The sequence below is a fragment of the Leiobunum rupestre genome, chromosome 6 (genome assembly GCF_980474605.1).
Source record: "Leiobunum rupestre chromosome 6, qqLeiRupe1.1.hap1, whole genome shotgun sequence".
Lineage (NCBI taxonomy): Eukaryota > Metazoa > Arthropoda > Arachnida > Opiliones > Sclerosomatidae > Leiobunum > Leiobunum rupestre.
In genome coordinates, this window is record NC_143389.1 from 19,200,113 (window position 1) to 19,212,237 (window position 12,125).

Genomic DNA, 12,125 nt, shown 5'->3' on the forward strand with positions numbered 1-12,125 from the left:
CTCCGCCTTCTACTTTCCGTTAGCCTTGGCCTGCCACTCTAATACAGTTTTAGTTAATTTGTTTTATTTAGAATTTCTAACACTAACCTGCGAAAGATAAATTTTGGTTTGAGTAGTTTCTTTTACAAGATTGAGTAACACAGTTTTGAATCATTGCTCAACTTTTTATAAAAAAATGTGTTTCAAAATATAAAAAAATCCGCGTTCTCGGGTTACAATAAAACGTTCCCAGCGCGGCGACGAGCTTGCGACCTCCATTTTATTTTAGAATTTTGGGAGAGATAGTTTTGTAAAGTATGTCAATCAGGTTAAAACTTAAAAGACGGTCGTTTAAATCAAAACATAATATTTTATATTTACTGAAGTTACAAACATTCGCCATGCGGTTACGAGCGTACTATACTTTTGTAACTAAACCATTAATCGTCTGCTCTCCTCTGGGAACAGATTATCGTATCAAAGGATAGGTCCTTCAAAAAACAAGGTATAAAGTAAAGGACAGAACATTATAGTTTTGAGTTAGAAGCGTTGGAGATGGCGTTACTGTCGTACGCCAGCCAACGAAAAGCACAGGCTAAAGGTCGGTTCTAATCGGCGCGCACCGAAATATTATAAAAATCGATCTAGTTTTTTCTCAGATTTCTAGGGTAATAATATATCATTTATTTTGATTAAAGTCTTGGCTTATTTATACAGGGTGTCTGAATATATTCGGCATGGACATTTTTCTCGAAGACCACTTATACTAAAAATCTGAAATTTTCAGGATATGTTCTCCAGGCATAGACCTCTTTAATCTGTAAATTTCGGAAGAATCGGAAAATATTTCTCGGATTTGGAAAATTATTTTATCACCGGCAGGTGGTAGACAAAAATGTTCAATGACAGAGTTGAAGAGAATACTCTGAAACCTAAGAATACATTTTGTTCTGTGAATTTAGGGCGGTTTGGACCTAGATAATCGGTACCGAAAAATAACAAGTTGGTACTACCTAAATTATCCTTTTGTTTTAAAGGCACTTAGTTTTTAGCATATCAAAACTAATTCGAAAGATTATTAAAATTGAAAATTTATTTGTATACAAAAATGGTTCAATGATTCCCCCTTCTGCTGCTAAGCAAGTTTCGCAACGATAAACCAGATTTTGGAAGGTTCTTCGGACCATATCGACCTCTTGGATTAATAATTTCCATACACATAAAGGTCACGAACAGCACGAAGAACAGTATGCTGATTAGGATTGTTATTAAGATAGCGCCTTCTAAATAAACGACAAACTAAAGCAGCGTTTTGGTTACCTTCACCAAATAGAACTCGACCATTAACGCGCTCTTCTAGAGTATTAATGAGGCATACTTGATGCGTTCTGATTGAATAACGAAAATTGGTTGAAGCGTTTGCTTTAAATACGTTTTAAAAAAACCTTGATCGAAGGAGATAAAAAATAGGTGTAAATTATTTAAATAACGTTTTTAATGGATTTAAATAATTTAAACCAATTTTCATCTCTTTCGATCAAAGTTTTTTTAACACGTATTTAAAGCAAGTGCTTCTACCAATTTTCGTTATTCAATCACAACGCATCAAGTATGCCTCGTTATACTCAAGAACAGCGCGCGTTAATGCTCGAGTTGTATTTTGGTGAAGGTAACCAAACCGCTGCTTTAGTTTATCGTTTAGTTAGAAGGCGCTATCCTAATAACAATCCTAATCAGCATACGGTTCTTCGTGCTGTTCGTGACTTTAATGTGTATGGAAATATTAATCCAAGAGGTCGAGGTGAAGGTGCTAACAACATTGACATGGAAATTAATGTCCTCGCTTATTTCATGGCATTTCCAAGGTCGAGCATAAGATTGGCAAGTAGCGGAATTGGTTTATCAAGGGACTACATCTGGAGAACCCTAAATCGTCACCGCTATCATCCATTCCGAGCGATTCTCCATCAAGCCTCCATGAAGGTGATATGGCGCGACGATTTGACTTAACTGGATCAGCAATATGGCACACGAAGATTGGGATTTTCCGCGCTTACTTTTAGTGTCTGATGAAGGTTCTTTTTCGCGAGCCGCCAGAACAACCACATGTGGAGCGACTCCAACCCCTGGCATTTTCCCCATCACCACCAAGTCCAGTTTAGGCTAAACGTATGGGCTGGTCTGGTAGGTAATCGTCTAATTGGACCATTGTTTCTTCCAACCCACTTACTGGAGCAAACTATTTGGCCTTCTTACAAAACGAAGTGGCACCCGAGTTGGATGAAATGTCTTTGGCCGATCTTCGAAGACTTTGGTTTCAGCAGGACGGTGCTCCACCGAATCGACACCGCGATGTGGTCGAATACTTAAATGCGGAGTATCCCCAGCGATGGATAGGATGGAATGGTCCGGTTCAAGGGCCACCAAGATCACCCGACCTGAGCCCGCTCGACTTTTTCCTGTGGGGTTTCGTTTCGGAGTACGTTTATCAGACGCCTGTCGACAACCAAGATGTCTTACGCCAAAGGATAATTCAAGCCTGCCGTTTGGTCACACCTGAAATGCTCAGAAGAACCTTCCAAAATCTGGTTTATCGTTGCGAAACTTGCATAGCAGAAGAAGGGGGAATCATTGAACCATTTTTGTAAACAAATAAATTTTCAATGTTGATAATCTTTCGAATTATTTTTGATATGCTAAAACTAAGTACCTTTAAAATAAACGGATAATTTAGGTAGTACCAACTTGTTATTTTTCGGGACCGATTATCTAGGTCCAAACAGCCCTAAATTCACAGAACAAAATGTATTCTTAGGTTGCAGAGTATTCTCTTTAACTTTGTCATTGAACATTTTTGTCTACCACCTGCCGGTGAGAAAATAACTTTTCCAAATCCGAGAAATGTTTTCCGATTTTTCTGAAATTTACAGATTAAAGAGGTCTATTACTAGAGAACATATTCTAAAAATTTCAGATTTTTAGTATAAGTGGTCTTCGAGAAAAATGTCCATGCCGAATATTTTCAGACACCCTGTATATTTTGCCAATAATTAGATGTAAAGAATAGGGAAAACTTTTTTCACCTGCATTAAACATTTAGAAAATTTTATTATAGTTTACCTAATTGGAATCCTTGTTTAGAGGTTCAAGCTTTCAATTAATTTTCAATCCACAGCCTAATTATCTTAAACCTTTCTTAACAACCAATTTAGCAGATAACAGAATAATAGTTTTCAGCATGTTAACCAGGAACCACTCTGCAGGCCTACTGAGTTGTCTCTCCTTCATATCCTCCTTGGCACGGTCTTGAAAACAGCAAAACGTATTCATGGTGAACAGCATAGTTCGTCAGTGTTATAGTTCTAACTTTTTAATTATAAACCGAAAATAATGAGCCTAAAACGGAGTATAGCAGTTATTTTGTCAAAATAGCTTTTACGTCTTCGTATACTCTGCTTTCAGTAATTAAACAAGCCGACTAAAGTGCTGCCGATATATAGCTATAAGCAGAGAGCCGGAAAAAATTGTTCAAAACCTAATATTTTCTTAGTTTGTGTTGTTCATGGGTCGTTAATTTGTAACGATATCAAACTTCAATAACTATATTGTGAAATTACGATTCGCTGAGTAACATAAACAATGTTTATTTGGCGGCGCACAAGACATCATTGACAACCGCTACTGTTATTCCTTACGAAACCACGCACAGTCCGTTATCTGGGTCAATATGTTTTTCTTCATATTTTTCGCTATATTTGCTCTTTTTACAAATGCCTTGATCTAAATTGTTTTTAGCTTTTAGTATATAATTTTTTTAGCTTTTTAAATAACAATTCGCGACTGAAACGAGTCTAGGTGGCGTAACGGCGCTGGCTTCTCCGAGGAAGTGCCTTTCATAGGTGTCTATGATCTAGCGTCTGCTACTGACCAATTAAAAAGTCATAAGAACTATTTGTTTAAGTAATGAAATAATCATAATTCAACTTAGTTTTGATTAATCTCAAATTTTGATAAATTATGTAATAATTGTACCGATCTTCGATTGATTTAAATAATTCTAGAGACGGATACTTCGTGGAAAAAACATACTAGTGTTTAATTAAAACATTTTACACATTACACTGTAGCGAGCTTTCGGGCCGTGACCCCTCTTCAGGCTAACATAATAAAACAAATTACTACTACGCGTTACAAATTTTTACCTCTCCGAGGGGACTATGTCCTCTAGGAGGGGTTTTACAATCACCGTGTCTGTCTGTCAGTGTGTCTTTGTGTCTGTGTGCTGCGAACGCGTTACCGGGGCAAAAGTGTTTTCAGTTTAAAGGTTGGCAAAACCACCGTGTGACGTTGAGCGTCAACGGATAAATTTGCGGTTGGGTTGGGTGCGGTTGTTTTCTTTTCGTTAACGCCCACCGTCGCGACGGTTGCAACTCAGTTTTATTGGAATTTTTTTTGTAATGTGTATAATAATAATAATAATAATAATAATAATAATATTTATTTCGCAAAGAAACCAACTTTTCAGGCAACCACAGAGGCAAAGCCTATACGTGGTGGTTACCAGGACAATACAAACAAATAAATTAGATTACAGAACGCAAAAAAACAAAGTTAAATAAATAAAATCAAAATCAAAAATTATTAAATTGAAAATTAAGAATTTTGTGAAAGGCAAATGCCAAAAAGAAATTCCGTTACTAAGGAACGAAATTTGGGGATAGTAAACTGAGTGGAATTCTCCCTGATGTTGGCGGGCAACGAGTTCCATGTACGAGCACTCCGGATGAAAAATGAATTTTCCAAGGCCAAGCATCGGGCAAACTTTACGTAGTACGTAGGGCAAGACTGCCGGGTACTATATGTCATGTTATCGCAAAGATTGAATGTCGCTGACCTGGTCATTTTCAAGAGTGTGATCATATCACAAACGTCTCTGCGAACAGTTAGTGGTAGTAGATGAATGTCAGCTAGTCTTTGAATGTACGAGACATATCCAGGTAAGTTAGCACGCGGAGACTTCAAGTAAAATCGAGTGAACGTCCGCTGAACACGTTCCAGAGAAGCAATGTCCTTTTTTAAGTGAAGGATTCCAAACCGGAGAAGCGTAGTCAAGTACTGTTAAGCACAGCGAACGAAAGAGCGTGACGGAGGCCCGTGTATAACCAGTAGTGCGGCGAATTAGTCCACATAAACGTCGGGCGCGATTACAAGCGTGGTTGACATGAGACGCCCATTTTAGGTCCCTCGAAATGAAAACACCGAGGATCCTCATAGTAAAAACGCGAGCAATAGACACACCATTTATCTCATAGGAGACATATACTATAGAATTCCTTCTGCTAATTATCATGAAGTTACATTTCTTGATTTTTAGGGAAATGTTATTGGCAACACCCCATTGGAAGACACGAGTAACATTATCCGGCAGCGATAAACGGTCAGCCGCAGAACGAATCGCGAGAGAGATGTAGCTATCATCAGCATATTGGCAAAGAGAACAATCGTGAGCCAGAACCGATGGTAGCTCAGAAACAAAAACGTTGAAAAGTAAGGGTCCGAGTATTGATCCCTGAGGCACGCCAGAAAGAACTGGTCGGTAAGAACTGAATTCACCGCGATACACAACACGCTGGAAGCGGTTGTGTAAAAAATCTTGAATCCTCTTCAAAAGCACTCCACTGATACCAGCTGTTTCAAGTTTAAACAACAGCCGTTTGTGTAGTGTGGTAATGTTGACTATGTATTATGGCGGTTGCGGGTGATGAGTTTGTTGTGTATGCGTTTTGTATATATGGGTGTTTTCTCAGCAACTTCTTCTAATTGGCTTTTGGGACGGACCGAGTGCTCAGGGTTACGATAAACGTCTCAACGTCCAAATTGCTGGGTTTCCACCTAATGTTTGCGGTATTCGTCTTAGTACCAATTTGCGATCACATCGGGCGGGATTCGAACCCGAGTTCTCCTGTATGACAGGCGGGCGTTCTACCACAGAACCACCGATACAGGCTACGCTCCTTTGAAAATTATAAACTCAGCTTAGCGGAAGAGTATATTAATGGTTTTTAAAGTCTAAATTTTTTACGTATGAAATATCAAAGGTCAAATCTTGTTTTAGCGCAGTCAGCAGAGATAAGAGGGTTAAAAGGTAGAACCTGTGGGTGATCCACTCTGTTAGTTTTTTGTTATTTATTTACGGGTTTTCTTATCGTCTTAAATATAGTTGTAATAATGCAAAGGCATTTATTTAACGTTTATTGATGTACGAGCTGTCACTTAGTCAAGTGGCTCTATGTGCTTTGTTGATGGTAAGGTTTTTGCTTCTTGTTAATAAATTTGGTGTGGATATTTGGATATCTACGATTCCTAATGCAGTCATTGATTTCTTGGGTGTGCGAGTCATTATATGATATTGGAAATTGGACGGCATTGTTCTTTTTCATGCGGTATGTGTCACAACGTCAACTGGAATTCTACGAGTCGTCCACTACCAGATGTCGAATATTGCTATTCTACGGTATCTTCATCAAGGGCGAGTGTTGAAATAAAATGAGCGTTCATGATGCGGCAAGTATTTCGTAAGCGAGAAAAATACAAATACCCTCTGTAGATATTTCTTCATTAAAATTTGTTTCGTATTATATTTAACTGATAAACTTGTACTGTAAAAATGTTTAAATTCAATTGGGCATTGTTATAGTACGTCTAACTCGCTGTTGTAACTACTTGATTTTTATTATTCTGAATAAATTAAACTCGGTTGTTTCGTCTCAATTATTTTAATTATAATTAAATTTTATACCGGGCGGGATAGAACTGGGATTACGTTTTTAATAAATAACTCTGAATTGCGGAGATACATCTTTAAGGGTTATCTCGAGAAATTAATACCACTAGGGACAACTCTTCCGAGGAGAGGTATTTTTGGCTTGCCAACTTATTTCAATTACATTTCTTTTTTAGTAAATAATCTACCCCAATTTTTTACCAATACATTTCCAGGTTCAAGACTCATTTTACCAGTTTTTTGGATGTAAGCACTTTCTTTTAAAGTACGTTTAAAAAATTGGCTCTCTTTACATATGAATTTTGCCTTAGGATTTTTTGATAAATGGAATTGTAGAGCTTTATCTAATTCTTTGTTTTCGATATATTTTTTATGTTCATTATAACGTTTTTAAGGAAATTTAGGACTTTGTCATGTGATGGTTGACTGACAAAAGTATTCCTAGTCCTTACTCAAAGATATTAATTCACCAAGGCGGGGGGAAGATCGCGACAGAAGAGTCGTGGCCTTTCGTGGCGTGAATTAAATGTGAGAGAGGGGGTTACATACGGGGAAAATAAATAATAGAAAAATGAGGGGAGATTCGAATTCAGAATGGAAACCCTTTGTCATTAATCAATCACAAAATCTTTATTTGACACTGAATTTTATAAAACACTTAATCCATAAATGAACAAATTCGGGGGGATTGAGGGGATAATTTTAGTTTGCTTCTAGTGATGGTTAGGCCATCTCTACTATGGTTCTTTTAGCTTTTTCTAACATAAGAGGGGCAATTAAAAAATTAAAATATACACTCCTTGACCATATATTTCTAATGAAAACTATCGCTTACTATTTTCTATGGGATCGGTTCCAGTATCCCTACTCTCATGCATCTTGGACTCAACGGTTGGAGGGAGCAGAAACAAATATACACTTACAGTAAATAATAAACACTACAATTAAACTACTACAATTAGAGGTTCGACATTTAAACAATGGCAATGTTAACTCAAAATAAAACTAAACAAAAATGGCTACAACGAGGGTGCAATGCGAACGAAAAAATGTAGTCCAAACTGCAAAAATACACGAAGCGGAATGAACTCTCAACCTCGAGGGGGGCTGTTTTAAACCTTTTTCTCGAACAATAGCGAGGGATTAAGCCTTCTTTCCAAAAATAATTATCTACGTTTTCACCGGATATCTCGTATTTCGACTATGGGTACTCTACAAGGGGGGTGGGGGATTATGATAAATTTCTACTTAACACTTGATTCGTGGCTGCTCTTCGATTTACGGGATTCCGGGGTACGGGGGATTCCGGGTTACGGGAGCTTCCGTATTACGGGGTTCCGAATTACGCAAGACACACGCCCACGCGTTTTCTTGGAGGGACTCGACGGGGGACTTCTTGTTTCGCGGTGACAGTTCCAAACTGTCCGTTCGTCTCGCTTACGGCACGGATGCCCGGATTACGGTAACTAACGAGCCGGATTACGGTAGGGATGTCCGGATGACGACGACGAACTTCTTACAAGCGGCGTAGGTACTTCGGGTGTCAGTCTAAAACATCTGGTTAGGCGAGGGAATCGGTCTCGGTCATCTGGTGGACTAAAGGCCCGCTAACATGACAAAGGGCCATGGGATCGCTGTGAGTTGAGGGAATATTACTGGTTTAGTTTTGTTGAACGTAGGGTCGCGCGCGTAAAAAAAATATTTTTTATTTCGATAATAAGCCTAATATTATGATTAAAAACCTCTGGTTTGAAAACTTCTACAAGTAAACAGAATCCCTCCTCTTCAGTTCCTTCTATTTTAGGAAAAAAACTACAGTTTTGATTTGCCCCAAATTGCTCGTGCTACAGAGGAGAGAAATTCGCCGAAAATTTCAGGATTTTGGGGAGCGAAAAAGGTCAGTTTCGGACATAGGCAAATTGGTTTCGACAATGACATTTTTGGAAAGAGAACGTCTTGGGCTTCAAAACAAGCCCGCATTCATTCGTTTTTATTACTATCGATTTTTCGTGCAACCAACACTTTAATTTTATATTTTATAGTGGGGGTTCATTGAGTTCTATCAGATTTATAAACTAGATTAAATTTGTATGTATCGTTCAAAAGTTATTTAAGTTTTTAATTTATCATTAATTTTAATTTATATTTAACACGGTGATAAGTTTCATTAAATAGAGCTCGGAATTCTAAGAAATTTGACATATGGGGCTTTACGAATACTTAACAATTACTATAGACGGCCGAGAGTGGAGGGAATAATGTAATAGCAAAAGTAAATAAAACACAAAAAAATAAAAAAATAAGTATGCGGGGGAAAATGAACCTGAAGGGTTACACCATTTAAACGTTTTTTAAGGGATTTCTGGGTGTGTCCAACATATTTCTGATTACAAATACATGGAATTTCATATACAACACCAGTCTCGTCTGATGGTTCGGTCTTAGGTTTATTTTTAATTAGTACGTTTAGTTATTAATTTTATGCTTTTATTACGTAACTGTCTGTTTGTTTTTTTCTGATACGCCTTTAACATATGGAAGTGTTAACAATTCAGTTTTATCATTATCTCTGTTTTTTAAATTTTGTACTAGATTCGCGTTAAAAATATTAGATTTTATATTTTAAGGGTACCCACATAAATAAAAAACAAATAGAAACATGGGGGGTCACGACCCAAAAGCTCGGTACAGTGTAATGTGTAAAATGTTTTAATTAAACATTAGTATGTTTTTACCACGAAGTATCAGTCTTTAGAATTATTTAAATCAATCGATCTATCGCTATACCGTGGTCACGATGATATTCAATACTTATGATTGTACCAAGCGTAACATTCCAATATCTATTTTGGAAAATAAATATCATTATAAATACCTTGAACGTTTCACAACCAATTTGAAAACTAAAGAATCACTTCTTTGTTTATTTGGCCTGACTACCTTTTTATACTATATCATGAAACATTTCACTACCAGATTTTGAACTGAAATAATCCTTTCTTTGTATACGTTTTAGGCAGTTGGTTTTAATCCGTTGCTGTGTTAGGAAGTTTTTGTATCTTGCCTTTCTTTTAAATATCCAGTGAACAAACGAAAATGAACCGCTGTGGTTTACAGAAGCTTCAACGTCCGACTAGAGGCGAAAGCGCCAATCATCGGCCCAGCAAAGAATATAAAGCCCAGGAACGGAAAGATAGATATTTTTGGCCGCTAATCTCTCGGTGTGTACGGCACTTCCGGCAAGAGAAAAGTAGCCAGCGCGTCGTCTGCTAGATCTGTTTCGGGCTAAGGGCTAACTTGCTAAGGCTCTCTCACCATGGAAAACGACAAAACAAAAGATAAACCAGGGGCGTATTAACCATTAGGCAAAGTAGGCACGTGCCTAGGGCGGTATTTTTCTAGGGGTGCCAAAACTTTGATAAAGCCCCACGGTCTAAGCATTTGGCTTGTCCCTACTTAAAACAACGTCGAAAAGGTAAAAAAATACCAACAACGTTTGGGGAAACTAAAATATATTTATTTATTTATTTATTTATTTATTAAAATCCGATACACCCCTACTTAGCTGACCAACCCTTAAGACAAGGCCAAGGGGCGCCAAATGTTTCTGTGCCTAAAGGCGCCGAAAGGGTTAATCCGCCCCTTAGGTAAGCAAACCATTTCTCTTATTTAGATTATTCGATAGAAGGGAAGAGAAGCACATTGTGAAAAACTAAATGAAAAGAGACGTAAAACGGTTTTAAAATTAACAATTTATTTATTTAAAAAATCCTACGTTTCAGAGAAACTGCTCCTCCTTCTACAGGGATTTTTACAAGACTTGTAAAAAAAAAACTGAGAAATATGAAAACCACTCTCCAAAGGAACTCCTCGACACGTTACACTACGTCAGTGGGTTTGTTTTAAGAATGCTAAGTACAAAAAAATGCCCCACAATGATAATAAAAGCTTTGTTGAAAGACAAAAACTGTGATAGATCAACGGGAAGTGTAATTGAAGATTATGAAACATGGACAGTCTCTCTTGATAGAGGAAAATTAATGTTTCCAACCAATGTTTTAATATAATTAAAGAAATTTAAGCGTATTGTGATAGCTTTTCTACATTCAATGTTTCGAAACTACGAAATGCTTAAATTAGGGAGTTGGCAAAAAAAGGAATATTAGAAGATCCTCAACTGACAAACAAGTGGGAAAATCTTACTAATGGAGAAGATAAGAACAATAATTGGTTTAGAAAAGTTGTTGACATTTTCCTAAATACAAGAGGAAATGTTCTTGTGAAAGAAGAATTTCAATTCTTCACCAAAGAATCAATAAGTAGAAAATAAGCATTGAGAAAAGCTCTAGAAGAGAATAGTAATACAGAGAAAGCAAATTCAAAATTGAAGAAGACGATTCCAGGCAAGGAAAATTCTCCTACTAAAAAATGCCAAAATTATCTAGTCAAACAACTTCGACGAACAACTCAAATACATTTTCAGTTTTCTGAACGGCGATCCAGACGCTGAATTAATTTTACAGTATATTTAAAAATCAAAAAGATACATATCATAAAGTTCCTAAATCAATTAAAATTTTATTGCAAATCAATTTTTGTGTTTCCGCCAATTGCTTATAGGACATTCCCTTTCAATGATTTCAGTTTATCTATGTTGCATTGGTATTGCCAAACGGAGGGATTATTATTTATACTACCCGCAGCCCGATGGCGTCCAAACTCTTGCTCTAAAACGCCCTGATTCAGATGCTGCGTTAATACGTACGAGGCTAGTTTGTTTATTAAAAACTTCACAATTGCCGACATTGATAGAGCTAAGTAATCAAATTAAAAAATTAATAACTAATAATACTCAATCGTTTCACGATATAGCAGTCTTTCGGATTTAGAATAATCACCTGGTCTGGTCAAATCTTCGCTTTCCCCAGCCCCGTCTTAAGACCCTTTGGGGCTCTGGGCTAAATTATTTCTTAAGACCTTTGCGATCCCCAACGGTCAGGCTTTGTATGTCCGTTGTCTAAATTCAACTACACAAAAATCAACCAAAACGTCTAAATTCAAAAGTACAACATAGGCCTACTGAAAAAAAGATTTTTACTCGCTGTTAGGTTTAGAAATTGTTGATACTGTATGATACGCGATGTGGCGATGAGTCTAATTAATTTAGACGTAATTAAAAGATGCGTAATATTAAATGAGCGTATATATTATTTAACAATTTAAACCCTTACCCCTAGAGTAGAGGCGTTATGGCTGACCCTTCCGGGGCCCCAAAACTTCTTCTTAACCACTAAGCCACGCGGCCCCGATTGATAGTATGAAAGTTCAAATTTGTCCATTTTGTGTACTGGGTAAAACATAA